Below are 17,618 nucleotides of genomic sequence, written 5' to 3' on the forward strand. Positions count from 1 at the left end.
TATGAATTTATTAGGAAAATACTCTTGCAAGTATACTATAGAAAGATAAAATACACTTCAAAATTATGGTAGTTGTTTGTTTACAATATTCTATAAAGTGCAGAGAAATCCTAAGGAGTTGGGGAAGCTAACCCAGAATGAGTTTAATTACCACAGCTTTTGCATAGCGACACTCAGAGGAAGCTGGGCATGTCTGTTTCCTCAGGAGAAGGGTGGAAGAGGCTCTTCAGATTCAGATTTTGTCTTGGCCATAAGTCTGCTTTCTTCCGGAATGGTTGCTGATGCAAAATCTCCATTAAGTGTGTTTCCTGAACAGTGAATGAGTCTCTCTTGGTCCTCAGGGGAACATCATTACAAGAGTCTGTGTAGGAGGAAGTTCTGCAGCATCTCTTAGGAAGTCGGTGAAGGGCAGATACTGGTTCTTTGATAGAGCATCTGGTCCTCTTGGAACTGCAGAGACCAGGGTGGCTGAATAAAAGTCTCATCATCTGAACAGGAGAAGGAGACACGGGAGAGACTAGGGGATGCAGATGAGGCAGTTTAAGCATTTTAGGTTTAAACTTGGCGTTCACTATCTTCACACATTCCTTGAGGGTTGTGATGAATGTATTTATTACAGGTGGCACTAAGCAAGGAAGAGGCTTCATTCATGTTCTCTACACTGGGAGATGAATGATTCTCATCATGGTGAACAAATGCCTGGATTGTATGAACCTGCTAAATTAGGAAGTCACAGTAGAGGTGAAGTTCAGACATTTTGGTTTTCACAGATTCACTGGTCTCACTTATTTCTTTCTCTTTCCTCTCAGAGCTGTGCTATCTACCACTCTCCACCCTCTCAACACCGATTATAACTTTCAGCTGAAAGAAGATTGAAACATACTTCAATAGTGAAAAAGGAGAAAGGGACTATAGATAATAGTTTTAAAAGACTGCATGTTAAATAGTTTTGGATGAATATACTACACAACAATAATTGCAAAATAAGATATCACGTTTTTGGACCAAATTTCCAAGGTAAAAATATGATTTCCAAGGTAAGTGCTTACTTCTCACACTTTTTCTTCAACAACCCTCTTCTATATTGCCTTTCCTGTGCTAATATGTGATAATTAAGTTCCTTTGCAGTACATTTTCTTATCCATGTTTTGTTGTGTTTGCATTGTTATTTGGGATTTTCATTCATCCTCCATATCTCCTTTAGTTAATGTATACTAATACATGAATGTGCATTTGCATTCTATGGCCATTTCTTTACTCGTGCATTTTCTGTTGCTTTGGGAGTGTAATAAATAACTTTTGCTATAAAAATCTAAAAATTTTTCCTCCGAAGCAGATAGAAGGTGTGTAAATATGTCTAAAGCCTTTGAATAGCTTTAACTGTCATTTATATATTTTGGTCTTCACACCTTCCATTAAATGCCTAGAACTCAGATAATTTCTCAGTCACCAACTAACACCAAAAGAATCATAAAACTTCACTAATTAAACAGAACAGAAAAAATGGAAAATACTTTTATTACCACAAAAACCTGTTTTTGTCCAGGGTCATGAATATCTCTTCTTTTGAGAAGACAATAAGCTTATCATGTCATTCATGAACACAATTCCATGATGTGACTATATGCCAATTAAAAGACATGATGTTTTTATTGTTACCCTTGTCAAGGTCTCTGGTTACAGATAGATGTTAATAATGCTATTTGGAAATCTCCAGCTTACATAAGTGCCACATTAAATCTTTTTAATTTCATTGTTGCTTATTAAAGCACTCTTCCTGATACTTGAATTTCTGTGCCCAGCCAGATCCTGCACAATCTTTGCAAGGGTCTACCCTGGTGATTCTACCTGATCATCATCATCATCATCATCCACACTCCTCATCTACCAGATATAACACAAGTTTTCAGTCTTGGACCAGGATGCAATTCTGAATGCCAGACCACTCCCTGATTTCATTCTAAATGATACTGAATATTTATACCAAACCTAGCCTGCATATCCTAACCTTTCATTACAAAAATACAAGCAGTATGACAGATCAAGGGAGGATACCATACCTCAATAAACTATTCCTATAGAAATGTTCAAAAATGAACATTGCCTGTATAAACCACTGGATACATAATTTAAAAGAATAATCATAAACATCAACAAAAAATGAAAGGAGTTAACAAAGATGCAAAGAAATAACTCAGTGAACTTAGAAAGAATAAACATAGAGATAATGCATGCCTGGGTAATGCTAAGAAAGAGACAGAGGAGAGAGAGAGAGAGAGAGAGAGAGAGAGAGAGAGAGAGAGAGAGAGAGAGAGAGAGCTGCAGAATATGAAAATTGTAGCCTAGAATATGAAACTAAAATTCAATGAAGAGATAGAAACATTGATGAAAGTTCAAGATAAAATGAACAGATAATTGAATAAATCAAAACAAAGCAAACAACAAGAACACAATATAACCCAACGAGAAAACTCAAAAATAGGACTTGTAAGTTCAATGCACTAAGTGGAAGTTACACACACAGAGAAACAAAGAAAAAAAAAAAGATGCAGGAATCGATGAGGCTGCAGAATTCCAGGTCAGTTGAATAACAAGATCTTCAACAATATCATGAAGAAAACTTTCCCAAACTGTAGAAAAATTTACCCATACAGATTCAAGAAGAACAAATAATATCAAATAAACAAAACCAGAAAAAAAATCTTCAGGGTACATCTGGGGCACAGAGAACAGAGGTCCACCTGTGGCACCTGGTGAGCTGTGTGATTTTCCCTGACCCCCAAAATCTGGAACACAGCTCTGCCTGCCTTCCTGAGGAGGCCTAAGGGTTCACAAAGACATACAATATAGATCCTTCCCACTAATCCCCTGCCTGCCAAATCCACCTGAGATACAGCCAGCAGAGGTGAGCTGAAGGCTTTTTCTCACCTCTATTATCAGGCACACAACTCTTTCTGCTTTCTTGAAGTGTCTTGTGGAGCCTCAAGATCAGTCAAGTTCATTTGGGACATAGTCAGCAAAAGTGTGCAGCATGTTTTTCTTGAGCTTCATTGTCAGGTACAGAGCTTTCTTGCCTCCCCAAGGACTCTTGTCAACATCAGGTACATCTAGCTAACAGCAGGGTCAACCATATGGCTACAGTGTAAGAACAAAATCAGCAAGAGTCAGGGCAACACAGCATGGACAGAGTCCAGCTATTCTAGTACAGCTTGTCCACGATAGCCCAACAAACCAAAACACAAAAAGATGAACTTACATCCACTCTAATAAAGATGATAGAGGCCTTTAAAGAGGAAATTAATGAACCCTTTAAAAATACAGGAAAATACAAACAAACAGATATAGGAAATGAATAAAACTGTTCAAGACCTAAAAAGATAAATAGAAGTAATAAAGAAAACTAAAGGAATCATGAAGATGGAAAATATAGAAAAGAGAACAGGAACTTCAGATGCAAGCATAACCAACAATATATAAGAGATGGAAGAGAGACTCACAGGTGTAAAAGATACAATTGAAAAATTGATACTTAGGTCAAAGAAAATGTTAAATCTAAAAAGTTTGTGACATGAAACATTCAAGAAATCTGGCACACTATGTAAAGACCAAAAACAATAATAATAGGAATATAAGAAGGTTCCCAGATACAAGTCCCAGGAAATATCTTGAACAAAATTATAGAAAAACTTAGCCAACCAAAAGAAAGAGATGTCTATAAACATAAAGGAAGCTTGCAAAACACCAAATTGATTGGACCAGGAAAGAAAATACCCCTGCCACATAATAATTAAGACACAAAATATACAGAAGAAAGAATAGTAAAAGCTGCAAGAGAAAAAGTCCAAGTATTATAGAAAGATCTGCCAGAAACTATAAGGAAAACTCTAACCCAAGGAGGCAAAATACATGCAAGAAAACATAGGAAATGAATAGCAACTTACCAGTAATATCAAAAGAAGAGAAATACTCCCCATACCCCATATACAATCTCACTACCACCACCAACATTAAAATAACAGGAATTAATGATCATTTGTCATTAATTTCTCTCTCAACACCAATGGGCTCTATTCCTGAGTAAAAAGACTACTAACAATATTGATGGGGAAACAGGATCTATCATTTGTTGCATGCAAGAAAGTAAACTCAGTATCAAATATAGACATTATGTCAGAGTAAAGGGCTGGAAGAAGGTTCTCTAGGCAAACAGATTCTAGAAGCAAGCCAGGGATAGACATTTTAATATCTAATAAATTAGATATTCTACCAAACTTAATCAAAAGAGATGGGGGAGTAGAGACTGAACCATCAAGCAAAGAGTAAGTATGGGCTGGACATAGTCTTACCTTCCAAAATATATAACAGAAGTGTAACTTGGTCTTTATGTGGCTCCCTAAACAACTGGAACAGGGGATGTTCCTAAATTTGTTGCCTACCTGTGGATTTAGTTTTCCTAACAGAGACACCTTAGCTGGCCTCAGTAGAAAATAATGTGCCTAGTGTTACAATGACCTGATGAACCAGAGATGAGTATACGCACCCCTACCCCCTTCTCAGAGGAGAAGAAGAGAGGGAGTAGGATGAAGATCTCTGTAACAGGGTACGCGAAGAAGAAGGAGGCTGATATTGGAATGTAATGGGATATATAAATTAATAATTTTTAAAGAGATGGAAAAAGATAGTTCATACTCATTAAAGAAAAATCAAGATACATTTCTCAGTTCTGACTATCTATAACCCAAATGCAAGGACATCCTCATTAATAAAAGATACATTACTAAAGCTTAAATCGGATATTGAGCCACAGACACTAATAATGGGAGACTTCAACACCCCACTCTCACCAATGGATAGGTCATTGAGACAGAAACTAAACAGAGAAATAATGAAACTCACAGAAGTTATGAATCTAAGGGACTTAACAATTATCTACAAAATATTTCACTCAAACACAAAATAATATACCTTCTTAGAACATCATGGAACGTTCTCCAAAATTAAACTTATAGTCAATTGTAGCACAAGTCTCAATAGATACATGAAAATTGTAATAAAGATTATGGTGTTTTACCTCAACAATAGAAAAGTGGCAAAGATAGTAAACATTAAAAAACAAACAAACAAACAAAATAAATTGTAATTGAAAGACTTGTTCACTCTCTCTCTCTCTCTCTCTCTGTTTGTCTCTCTGTCTCTCTCTCTCTTTCTCAAATCTGAATATAAGTTCTCAACAGAAGAGAGAGACAGAAAGAGAAAGAGAGAGAGAGAGAGAGAGAAAGAGAGAGATCTTAACAATTAATTTGGCCATAATGCAATGAGACTTAAATTAACAATAGGAAAAAATTCAGCAAGTACACAAACACATGGAGCACAAACCACTCATTTCTGAATGATAAATCGGTCAAAGAAGAATCAAACATAAATTAAAAGAATTCCTGGAATTAAAAGAAAATTAAAACACAACACAACCTCTAATAGACATTAAAGGCAATCTTACGAATGGAGTTTATAGCTCTTATTTCCTGCATTAAAAAGCCATGAAGAACACAAATAAATTATTAATGATATAACAAAAAATGTAGATGAAAAAGAACAAACCAAACTCAAACCCACTAAATGTCAAGAAATAATAAACATTACAGCAGGAATTTATGAAACATAAGCCTATAAAACAATGAGAAAAATCAATCAATATAAGAGCTGGTTGTTTTAGAAGATAGATAAGGTCAATAGACCCTTAGTCTGAGTAATCAAAAGAAAGAAGGACAGGATAAAACAGAAACAGAAATAAACAGAGGAACATAATACCCAATATTCAGAATATTTTATGTGTGTGTGTGTGTGTATATACACATATATATACACATACATACATACATTTTAAATCTGCGCATCACTAAATTGAAGAACATAAAAGAAATAACTATCCCACACTCAACCAAACCAACAAAATTAAACTAAAATAGGATCAACAACCGTGACAAAGAATAAACTCTGAAATTTAAACAGTACTAGAAACCCACACAACTAAAATTATCCAGGCCCAGATGTACTCACATGAGAATCCTACAAGAATTCAAAGATCTACAGCCAATCCTTAAACTATTCAGAAAACAACAGAAGAGAAAAAGAGGGGCAGAAAGAAAAAATAAAGAAAGGAAGGGACAGAGGGACAGGGGGAAGGAGGGAGGGAGGGAGGGAGGGAGGGAGGGAGGGAGGGAGAGAGAGAGAGAGAGAGAGAGAGAGAGAGAGAGAGAGAGAGAGAGAGAGAGAGAGAGAGAGAGAGAGAGAAAGGAACATTTGCAAACTCCTACTAGTAGTCAGTCATACACAAATGACAAAACCACACACACACACACACACACACACACACTACACACACACACACACACACACACACACACACACACACACACATACACACACACATTCACAAAAGAAAAAAAATCCAAACCAATTTAAACAAAACCTACAGGCTATTAACCCTAATGAAGAAAGAGTCAACATAGCTCAATGAAATACTTATAAACAGAACAATGATGTTTACTAGAAAATGTTATCCATCATGAACACGTTGACTTTGTATTAGTGATTCAAGGATGGTTCAAAGTACAAAGTCAATAAATGTAAACAACGACATAAATGGACTTAAAGACAAATATCACATAGTCATGTAAATAGGTACAGGAAATTTTTTAAATTCAATGTTCCATAATAAAATTATATATATATATATATATATATGTGTGTGTGTGTGTGTGTGTGTGTGTGTTTGTGTGTAGTACATGCAACATACCTCAACATAATAATATACCAATGAGAAACCTGCAGCAAACATCAACCTAAGTTAAGAAACAATCCCACTGAAATTAGGAATAAGGCAGGAGTGTCCACTCTCCTTTCTCTTGGATAATATTGTGCTCAAATCAGACTTATAGCACTAAGAGAAGGAAATTTAAGAGATGCAAGTAGAAAAAGAAGAAATGAAACTTTCTGTATTTAGAGAATATATAGTATTATACATAAGAGTTACTGGAAAATTTATCAGAAATCTTACTAAATTAATCAACAATTTCAGCAATTTGGTATGATATACAATCATCACCTTGCACAAATCAATAGTTTTTATAGCACCTTCTGCCCGGTTCTCTCTCTTCTGTGGCAGACTCCTAGCTGATCTGCTCCTGAGAAGACACCATGTCCTAGTCCATCCTAAAGGAACTAGTCCTACACTCAGAGCAGTTGGTAAGATCCCCCGTCTAAGTCCCAGAACTGCCGCTGGGAGCCCCATGGACTTGGGACGCCTCACCCACCAAAACCCCTCCCCTCTCAAATACCTCTCCCCTTTGGTCCCTTCTGCCCAGTCCTTTTTGCTGGGGCAGACTCCTAGCTGGTCTGTTCCCATGAAAACACCATATCCTGATGTATCCTAGAGGATTCACTGCACTCAGAGCAGTTAAGGATCTTCTGCACTCAGAGCAGTTGACTGTTTGCTGGTCTGCTCTCATGAAGACACCATATCCTGAGCCATCTTAGAGGATTTGTTACCCCCAGAGTCATTGACACCACAGATTAAAGGCATGCGGGGCAACTGATGCAACAGACTGAAAGCCTCCCTGGAGTTCTGCTGCACACAGGGAAACAGAAGCCACAGTCCGTAAGCCCACCTGGAAAACATCTTCACACAGGACAACAGCCTGACAGCTCCTCTGAAGACCCAACATTCTGAAGGCCTCCCAGGAGATCTACTGCGGCTAGGGCAACAGATCAGCAGCTTCTTTGCCACCCAGAAAAGCCCCCAGTTGGAACATCCCACAGGTGGTCTGCTACAACCCTACAGCTGCAGTCTCAGAACTACCAGGAAATCTGAAGCAACCCAGAGACAAAAGAGGCAGACTCAAGACAGAGTCACCCAGACCAACAACCACCAGGGATATCTAGATGGCAAGAGGCAAGCACAAGACCTTAAGCAACATAAGCCAATATATGTGGGCATCATCAGAACCCAGTTCTTCCACAATAGTAAGTCCTGAATACACTAATGCTGTGGGTAGACCCAGTTAGGGTCCCTCAACCTGGGGAGAATCAGGGTTCTGATACTCAGGTGGGCAAAGAGTAGGAAAGTGACAAACACAAACAAGAGAGTGCTGAATCTGAGTGTAATTTCTCAAAGCAAGCATCAGACTTATATTGTCATTACAGAAGAAAACAGCGAAGTTAGGTGATACTTCAGCCCACATTGAGGTCATCCGATGCATAATGATTCTTTACACAAAATAGAGTAATGTATACATAACAACTGACAGGAACCAGACAGTGGTTATAACTGAGATAAAATCAGCCAACTTTTTTTTATTATGTAATGTATTCTGCCATACATGTCTGTAATGAGAGTTCTAAGTTTACTTTGTTGAACTTGCCCTAAGATTTCTAACACTTATCCAGTAAACTGCAATGACTGATTTCTTTCACTATTTCTCTTTCAACACTGGAGGCATTTTGTCTGAATAAGTAATATTCTTACAAAATTCCAAGCCCAATGATTGACTAGGATGTTGGAACACCAGTGGAAGCTAGAAAACAACGTCCAATCTAACTTGGATATTTGTCAAATAACTCCTTGGGGGGAACCTATAATAAAACAATACTGAAAGAAAGCACACAATACCCTCCACCAGCTATCACAAGGACAAATCTGGATCACATCCTTGTTATGGGATGCCAAGGACCCCCAGGAGACCAGTTTCCATGAAACTTTTAGTTCAGGACTGTGGCCAAGCTTTTGGACTTGTTAAACAAACTCCACTGGAGTGGATGTAGCACACCAACACACCTGAAATACAGGAATCTGTCCTAAAATCCTATCTAATGAAGATAATAGAGTCCTTTAAGGAGAATATAAATAACTCGTTGAAAAGAAATACAGGAAATTACAGGTAAACAGGTGAAGGAATTGAATATAGTGAACCAGGATCTAGAAGTGGAAGTAGAAACAATAAAGAAAACACAAATGGAGGCAAACCTGGAAATAGAAAACCTAGAAAAGAGGTCAGGAATTACAGATGTAAGTATCACCAACAGAATACTTGATAGAAGAGAGAATCTCAGGTGATACCATAGAAGAGATTGACACAACTGTCAAAGAAAAATCATAACATAAAAAACTCTTAACCCAAAGTATCCAAGAAATTCAGGACACAATGAAAAGACAAAATCTAAGAATAATCAGAGTAGAAGAGAACAAAAGTTCCCAGCTCAAAGGACCTGAAAATGTCTTTAACAAAATCATAGAAAAAAACATCCCCAACCTAAAGAAAGAGATGTCCAGAAAGGTGCAAGAAGCCTATGGAACACCAAATAAATGGGACCAGAAAAGAAAATCCTCTCTTCATATAATAATCAAAACAATAAATGCACAGAACAAAGAAAGAGTTTTAAAAGCTGCAAGAGAAAAGGGCCAACAAACACAAAAAGGTAAACTTATCAGAATTACAACAGACTTCTCCACAGAGACTTTGAAAGCCAGAAAATCCTGGCAGAATCTAAGATTACACAAATGCCAGCCCAGGCTTCTGCCCAACAAAACTCTCAATCAACATAGATGGAGAAACCAAAATATTACAGGACAAAACCAAATTCAAGCTGTATCTATCTACCAATACTCCCTACAGCAAATCGTAGAAGGAAAACACAAGGAAGGTACCTGCACCACAGAAAGTACAAAATATTAAGCATCTCTCAACAAAGACAAAAAGAGAGAACCAGGACCACATAAACCCACCTACAAAAACAGAACAAAACAAAAACAAAAAAACAAGAACAACAAAACCATATCAGGACCCAACAGTTATCTCTCTTTAGTATCTCTAAATATTAATGGACTCAACTCACCTATAAAAAGACATAATCTAACAGACTGGATATGCAAACAAGATCCATCATTTTGCTGCATGCAAGAGTATGCAGAATAAAAGGATAGAAAAAGGTCTTCTAAGCAAGTGGTCCAAGGAAACAAGCTGGAGTTGCCATTCTAATATCCAATAATGTAGATTTTTCAACCAAAAATGATTAAGCATGATGAGAAAGGACACTTCATATTCATCAAGGGGAAAATCCACCAAGAGAAAGTCACAATTCTCAATATCTATGCCTGAAAGGTAAGAGCACCCACATTCATAAAAGAAACTTTACTAAAGGTCAAAACACACATTGAACCCCACAGAGTAATAGTGGGAGATTTCAACACCCCACTCTCACCAATCGACTGGTCATTGAAACTGGAGAGATCTTACACTAACAACTTAACAGCACACCTGAGAGATCTAGAACAAAAAGAAGCAAACTCACCCAAGAGGAGTAGAAGGCATGAAATATTCAAACTTAGGACCAAAATCAACTAAATAAAATCAAAGAGAATACAAACAATCAGCAATACCAAAAGCTGGTTCTTTGAGAGAATCAACAAGCTAGATAAACCCCTACCCAAACTAACTAAAGGGCCTAGAGGCAGTATCCAAATTAACAAAATCAGAAATGAAAAGCAAGACATAACAACAGAAACAGAGGAAATTCAAAAAAATCATCATATCTTACTATTAAAGCTTATACTCAACAAACCTGGAAAAATCTAAATGAAATGGATGGTTTTCTAGACAGATGCCACATACCAAAGTTAAATCAAGAGCAGGTAAACTATTTAAACAGGCCCATATCACAGAAGGAAATAGGAGTCATTAAAAACCTCCTAACCAAAAAAAGCCCAGGACCAGATGGATTTAGTACACAATTCTACCAAACCTTCAAAGAAGACCTGATACCAATATTCCTCAAACTATTCCTAAAATATAAACAGAAGGAACACTACTTAACTTGTTCTATGAAGCCACAACTACTCTGATACCTAAACCACACAAGGACCCAACCAAAAAAGGAGAACTTCATACCAATCTCGCTTATGAATATCGATGCAAAAATATTCAAAAATTCTTGCAAACCTAATCCAAGAACACATCAAAATCATCATTCACCATGATCAAGTAAGCTTCATCCCAGGGATGCAAAGTTGATTCAACATATGAAAATCCATTAACATAATCCACTGTATAAACAAACTCAAAAGAAAAATAAAACAGGATCATCTTCTTAGATGCTGAAAAATCATTTGACAAAATACATCACCCCTACATGTTAGAAGTACTGGAGAGATCAAGAATTCAAGGCCCATACCTAAACATAATAAAAGCAATTTACTGCAAACCAACAGCCCATATCAAATTTAATGAAGAAATAATTGAAGCAATCCCACTGAAGTCAGGGGCAAAACAAGGATGCCCACTCTCCCCATACCTATTGTATGCATTTCTAAATATATTCATTATATAATATATTCCTAAATATATATTATTAATAATATATATACACATATACTTTCATTCACGCACACACATATATACATATATATATATATATATATATGCATATATATATATTCATAGGGAGAGGTGGTTGGAAGAAAGGACTGGGGAAGACAATGTATTATATTAATTCCAAAAATATATAAAAGAACATTTAAAAATCATGCTTCTGGAGCAAACATGGTCATTTTAGGTGCTCTAATAAAGACTTGATCAATTCTCAACAAGATATTCCTCTGTTTCACTTTATGATTTGGCTATACCAAGATGCATTGTTCACAGGATACACCTGTGCACAAAATCATGCACAGTTTTTGCTAATGCATACATTGATTATTTTAATCACTGTAATCAATGATTTTTCTAATTCAATGTGTGGAATAAAGAATCTCTGTGTTCCATTTAGTACATGAAGCTTTCTCCTATAACAGTAATTCTATTTTTTTTTCTCAGAAATCACTTTGCACTTTATATTTTGGGAAGTAAATCATTCTTTTTCTCAGGTTCCATTGGTATCTCAGCTGCTACTTTATTTGGTAATTTATCTGCCACTTTCTGCAAACCTCATAGAGACCACCTGATCACTTACCCTGACCATTGAGCAGCATCTAAAAACACATCTACTTTGTCCTCTTTATTTTGCCTTTAAAGACACTGATATTCAGAGTAATGTCCAATGGATTAAGTAATCACTGTTATTTAGAAGTAAAGCAGGGCTGAGCATCTATAGAACCTACATACATCTTTACTATTCCACTTCAGAGTAGTCTTTCTTCTGATATATTTTAAAGCATTTCCTTTCCTTGTCCGGTACATTTTAAAAAGATCAGTGTATGCTGAATTTTATGAGGAAATAACCGGAAAAATCATGAGCAGTGAGGATGTTGTCTTTGCTGAGAAGTATAAAAGATCGTTAACTATAGCTCTGCCCTGTTTTGGCTTGAATGAGTAAGGGCAGCGTGCATTCACTACTTCCAATGCTCTTAAGCTGGGTTTACTCCAAAGAGAACCTGATCCCCAAAGATTGTGCTATACAGACATCTCTCTGTCAAGGATGATGCAATAGGCTAGAAGGCAAGTGAATCAGACAGCCTTCCTCAGTCTCCTCCCACTAACTGAACTGACTCCAGAGATAAGGCAGCTTGCAGAGATATTATTAGTATTTGGAATGGACTGAAAGCAAGTTGAAGTAATATATCTAACAAATATGAAAAAGACTTCCCAAAATTCTCAGTACCCTCTCTTGCTCTGAATACTCACAAAATCATTGTTTAAAAATTAAAATACATTTAACAATAAGCTTAAATTTGTTTCTATGTATCTTATAATGCTTTTAATTTCCAAATCAATTATAAATTTATATATACAGTGCCCTGATAAATATTAAATAAATATATATGATAGAAACTTTAACTAACCTTGTTAAAACACAAAATAAAATCAACTATATGGGTGAAAATAAGGCAGCATATTCAAAATGTTATAAAAACATCAATTGGTTAGTAAAATAGAATGCCTTTCCAACACTATCCTACACAAAACTATCATGGAACTTAATGGTGCTCAGTATTTTCATGCTAGTCTTTCTCTCTGTTCTCTTGAAGTTTCTGCATTTTTTGTCTAAAGGAAAAATCAGAGGAGAAACCATGCTACATTATTGCCTAATGAGGTGAAGTCCTTTGTACATCATCACAGCTATTACTGGAAAATCCCAGTAGGTATTAAGTACCATGAAGATATTTAATATTACAGTCACTATGTATCCATACTAGGGTTTCTAATGGAATAACAGCTCCTTCAAAAGCTATTATGCAAGTAGAAATACTGAAAATTCTATAAAATCTGTGAAGAATTGGGAACATAATTATGTCTTGTCCTAAAGGATAAATCCTACTTGGAAAATAACTGTATGTCTAAAGCATTTTCTGATTGCTTAATATAAATTCTAGCCAACTTTTGTTTTTTCCTTCCATTAAAGATGTAGCCAGTACTGAGCCACTGTGAAACAGATCCAAGGCAGAATATGGCCACAAAGGATAGAGGATTGAGTCAGCTTCATGGCTCACATGTGTGACAAAGATAACTTTTAAGTCCATGCTGTTGTTCCTTCTTGGTCAATTGAAGAGCCAAGAAGGCTTTTTAGAATGGCATATACCTGCAGCCATTGCCTTACTAATGAGCAATGGAGAATTTGAAAGCTGTTATACTGACATGGAAATCTCAGGGAAGACACATACCCTCCTTTGTCCTATAGAATATACATAATTTTCACTGAATAAAATGGAATTTATAGACACTTCTCCAAAGGTGGTATCCAACTTCTATATTCTATGACAGGAAAAACAGAAATGAATGGATAACATCTTTGTAAAAGAAAGACACTCCTTCTCCCAACAATCACATATTCATGTCTGAACCTTTCTATCTCCACTTTCAGGACATCAGTTCTTAAGAAAAACAGGCTGAGCTGATAAATACATGAGTCGAGAAGACAAACGACATCATTAAAAGAAAGTTACATATTTACTATGATATGCAGGTTTCAAGAAAAAGAACAGTTTGGCCCAAATCAGTATCTTTTGTTTACTATCCAAAGCTTTGCTGCCCTGTTAATGCTGTTAATGTTTATCAGAGACAGAGAAAGGATTTTAGGTATTCAGAGCAGCAGTGAATTTTGTACAGGGAAGTGTAAGCTTCCAAAATGATTGGGAGGACCAAAGAGATAAAAGAGGCCGTTGTGGCCTCCAGAATGTCAATATGTACTAGAAGTTCAGGGACCTTGCCTCTATGCCTCAGCTACTTGTGTAACAAAAATAAATGTTCTATCAAGAATGTTGATGATACTTGCTGTTCCTGATATTTCTCACCATGCCTGACATTAAACTGTACTACAGAGCAATTGTGATAAAAACTGCATGATACTGGTACAGTGACAGACAGCTAGATCAATGAAATAGAATTGAAGACCCAGAAATGAATCCACACACCTATGGTTACTTGGTCTTTGACAAGGGAGCTAAAACCATCCAGTGGGAAAAAGACAGCATTATCAACAAATGGTGCTGGCACAACTGGCAATTATCACTTAGAAGAATGATAATTGATCCTTTCTTATCTCCTTGTACAAAGCTCAAGCCTAAGTGGATCAAAAACCTCCACATAAAACCAAAGACACTGAAATTAATAGTGGAGAAAGTGGGGAAAAGCCTCAAAGATATGGGCACAGGAGAAAAATTCCTGAATAGAACATCAATGGCTTGTGCTGTAAGATCAAGAATTGACAAATGGGACCTCATAAAATTGCAAAGCGTCTGTAAGGCAAAAGACAATGTCAATAAGACAAAAAGGCCACCAACAGATTAGGAAAGGATTTTTACCAATCCTAAATCTGATTGGGGACTAATATCCAATATTTACAAAGAGCTCAAGGAGCTGGACTCCAGAAATTCAAATAACCCCATTAAAAAATGGGTTGCAGAGCTAAACAAAGAATTCTCAACTGAGGAATATTGAATGCCTGAGAAGCACCTGAAAAAATGTTCAACATCCTTAATCATCAGGAAAATGCAAATCAAAACAACCTTGAGATTCCACCTCATACCAGTCAGAATGGTTAAGATCAAAAATTCAGGTGACAGCAGATGATGGCGAGAATGTGGAGAAAGAGGAACACTCCTCCATTGTTGGTGGGATTGCAAGCTTGTACAACCACTCTGGAAGTCAGTCTGGAGGTTCCTCAGAAAATTGGACATAATACTACCGGAAGATCCAGCAATACCTCTCCTGGGCATATATCCAGAAGATGTCCCAACCGGTAAGAAGGACACATGCGCCACTATGTTCATAGCAGCCTCATTTATAATAGCCAGAAGCTGGAAAGAAACCCAGATGTCCCTCAACAGAAGAATGGATCCAGAAAATGTGGTACATTTACACAATGGAGTACTACTCAGCTATTAAAAGTAATGAATTTATGAAATTCTTGAACAAATGGATGTATCTGGAGTATATCACCCTTAGTGAGGTAACCCAATCACAAAAGAAGTCATTAGATATGCACTCACTGATAAGTGGATATTAGCCCAGAAACATAGAACACCCAAGATACAATTTGAAAAACACAAGAAAATCAAGAAGAGGGAAAACCAATAGGTGGATACTTCATTCCTCCTTAGAATAGGGAACAAAATTCTCATGAAAGGAGTTACAGTGACAAAGTTTGGAGCTAAGACGAAAGGATGGGACTATCCAGAGACTACCCCACCTGGGGACCTATCCCATAATTAACCATCAAACCCAGACACTATAGTATATGCCAGCAAGATTTTGATGAAGGGACCCTGGTATAGCTGTCTCTTGTGAGTCTATGCCAGTGCCCAGCAAATACAGAAGTGGATGCTCACAGTCATCTATTGGATGGAGCACAGGGCCCCCAATGGAGAAGCTAGAGAAAGCACCCAAGGAGCTGAAGGGGTCTGCAACCCTATAGGTGGAAGAACAATATGATCTAACCAGTACCCCCAGTGCTCATGTCTCTAGCTGCATATGTAGCAGAAGATGGCCTAGTTGCCCATCACTGGGAAGAGAGGCTCCTTGGTATTGCAAACTTTATATGCCCCAGTACAGGGGAATGCCAGGGCCAAGAAGCCGGAGTGGGTGGGTAGGGGAACATGGCGGAATGAGGGTATAGGGAACTTTAGGGATAGCATTCGAAATTTGAAATGTATATAAAGAAAATATATAAAGAAAATTAAAGTTGAACCTAAAATTTTAAAAATGCTAGGATAAATTATACAGAAATGTTATCTAGCACTAATATTTTTTAATGGCAACAGGATGGGAGGCAATTTTAATTAGAACAATAAAATTTTCTTCAAAATGAAAAAAGAATGTTGATGATCCTCGATGTTCCTGATACTTCTTAAAGCTCATGAAATTTACACTGCTGCTGTCATGATACAATGCCTTCTATTCTCACTTACATTCTACAGATCTCTGGAATTTTGTTTTATGAGATACTCAGGGCAAAAGACTATGAAATAAGAAATAATATCTAGACTTTGTAAGATCACTTTAAGCCTATTGGCAAACTAGAGCATTAATATTTAATTGAGAGATGGATAATGAGTATTTTCTCACAAACTAGGCTCTGATCTCTAGGCAGTAATAAACTGGAGGAACATATGTGCATGAATTAATCCATCTTATTAGCCACAATCCTGTCTTATCTCTAAGGTCAAAGAACCCAATTTTTAATTTTAGAATTTTAAGCATTTTCTACATTGCAATAAATTTTAAGTAGGCAAAAGCAATCCTTTAGTAATCCTTAAGCGCCCTCCAAACCTGCTTAGGCCCAATGAAGTATATAACACTTCTACTTGGCAATAGATTGCTGCTGTGAAATTTTATGTCTTTGTGTTTAACATAATCCCTCACAAGGAGCAGATCAGATTACACAATCAATTGCCACAGATTAAAATATTCAGTTTCCTCTAAGACCCAATAGCAGGCCAAAAACTGTTCCACAAAGGGAGAATAGTGTAATTCACTGCTGAAATAACAGTCATATCTGTCACTGACACTCCAAGTTTGGTTGAATCTATGACCAAAGTGGTAGACCAGTCTGAAAGAAGCCTGGATCCTTTGAGGAGCCTCTTCCCATTCTGGGTTCCAGTCAAAACTGATGCTTTGCCATTCACTGTCCAGAGTAAGACACACCCAAGTGAGAAGTGTGTGGGTGTGTGTGTGGGGGAGTGGGGGTGGTTCCTAAATCTAAGTAAGCCTACTACTTATTTTGCCTCTTTTCTGGTTTCCTGTTGATGGAAAATAACTAATGTAATAGTTTATCATTTATCTTAAAATGAATATCTTCATGTCTGACATCACTGCTTCTTTGAAATTCCACTGTAATCAAAAGCTATTGAATTTTGGTTTCATGAATTTCCAATCCTCTGATGTACCTGTGCTTTATCATCAAGTCTAGAGTGATTGTTATGATCTGCTCACTTTGTGCCAGCAGCTTAATATAATCAATACAGTGAGACGAAGTGGTGCTTCTGGAAAAGGAGCATAATGAAGATCCCTTTGAAAGACAAATATGGAAAAATTCTGGAGAATTATTAGACCCGAGGCCAAAATAGAAATGGAAGAGCAAGCTGTACTGCAGCTGGCCTTCCCAGCTAAAATCGAAGTGCTTCTGGTGGT

General features: G+C 36.8%; 1 pseudogene; it reads right to left on the minus strand.

The window, feature by feature from the left end:
• Positions 1–201: 201 nt before the first annotated feature.
• LOC110293337 (pleckstrin homology domain-containing family A member 3 pseudogene) lies at positions 202–1,884 on the minus strand (annotated as a pseudogene).
• Positions 1,885–17,618: the final 15,734 nt, after the last annotated feature.

Source organism: Mus caroli, unplaced genomic scaffold (genome assembly GCF_978045245.1).
Source record: "Mus caroli unplaced genomic scaffold, Mus_caroli_1 scaffold_6, whole genome shotgun sequence".
Lineage (NCBI taxonomy): Eukaryota > Metazoa > Chordata > Mammalia > Rodentia > Muridae > Mus > Mus caroli.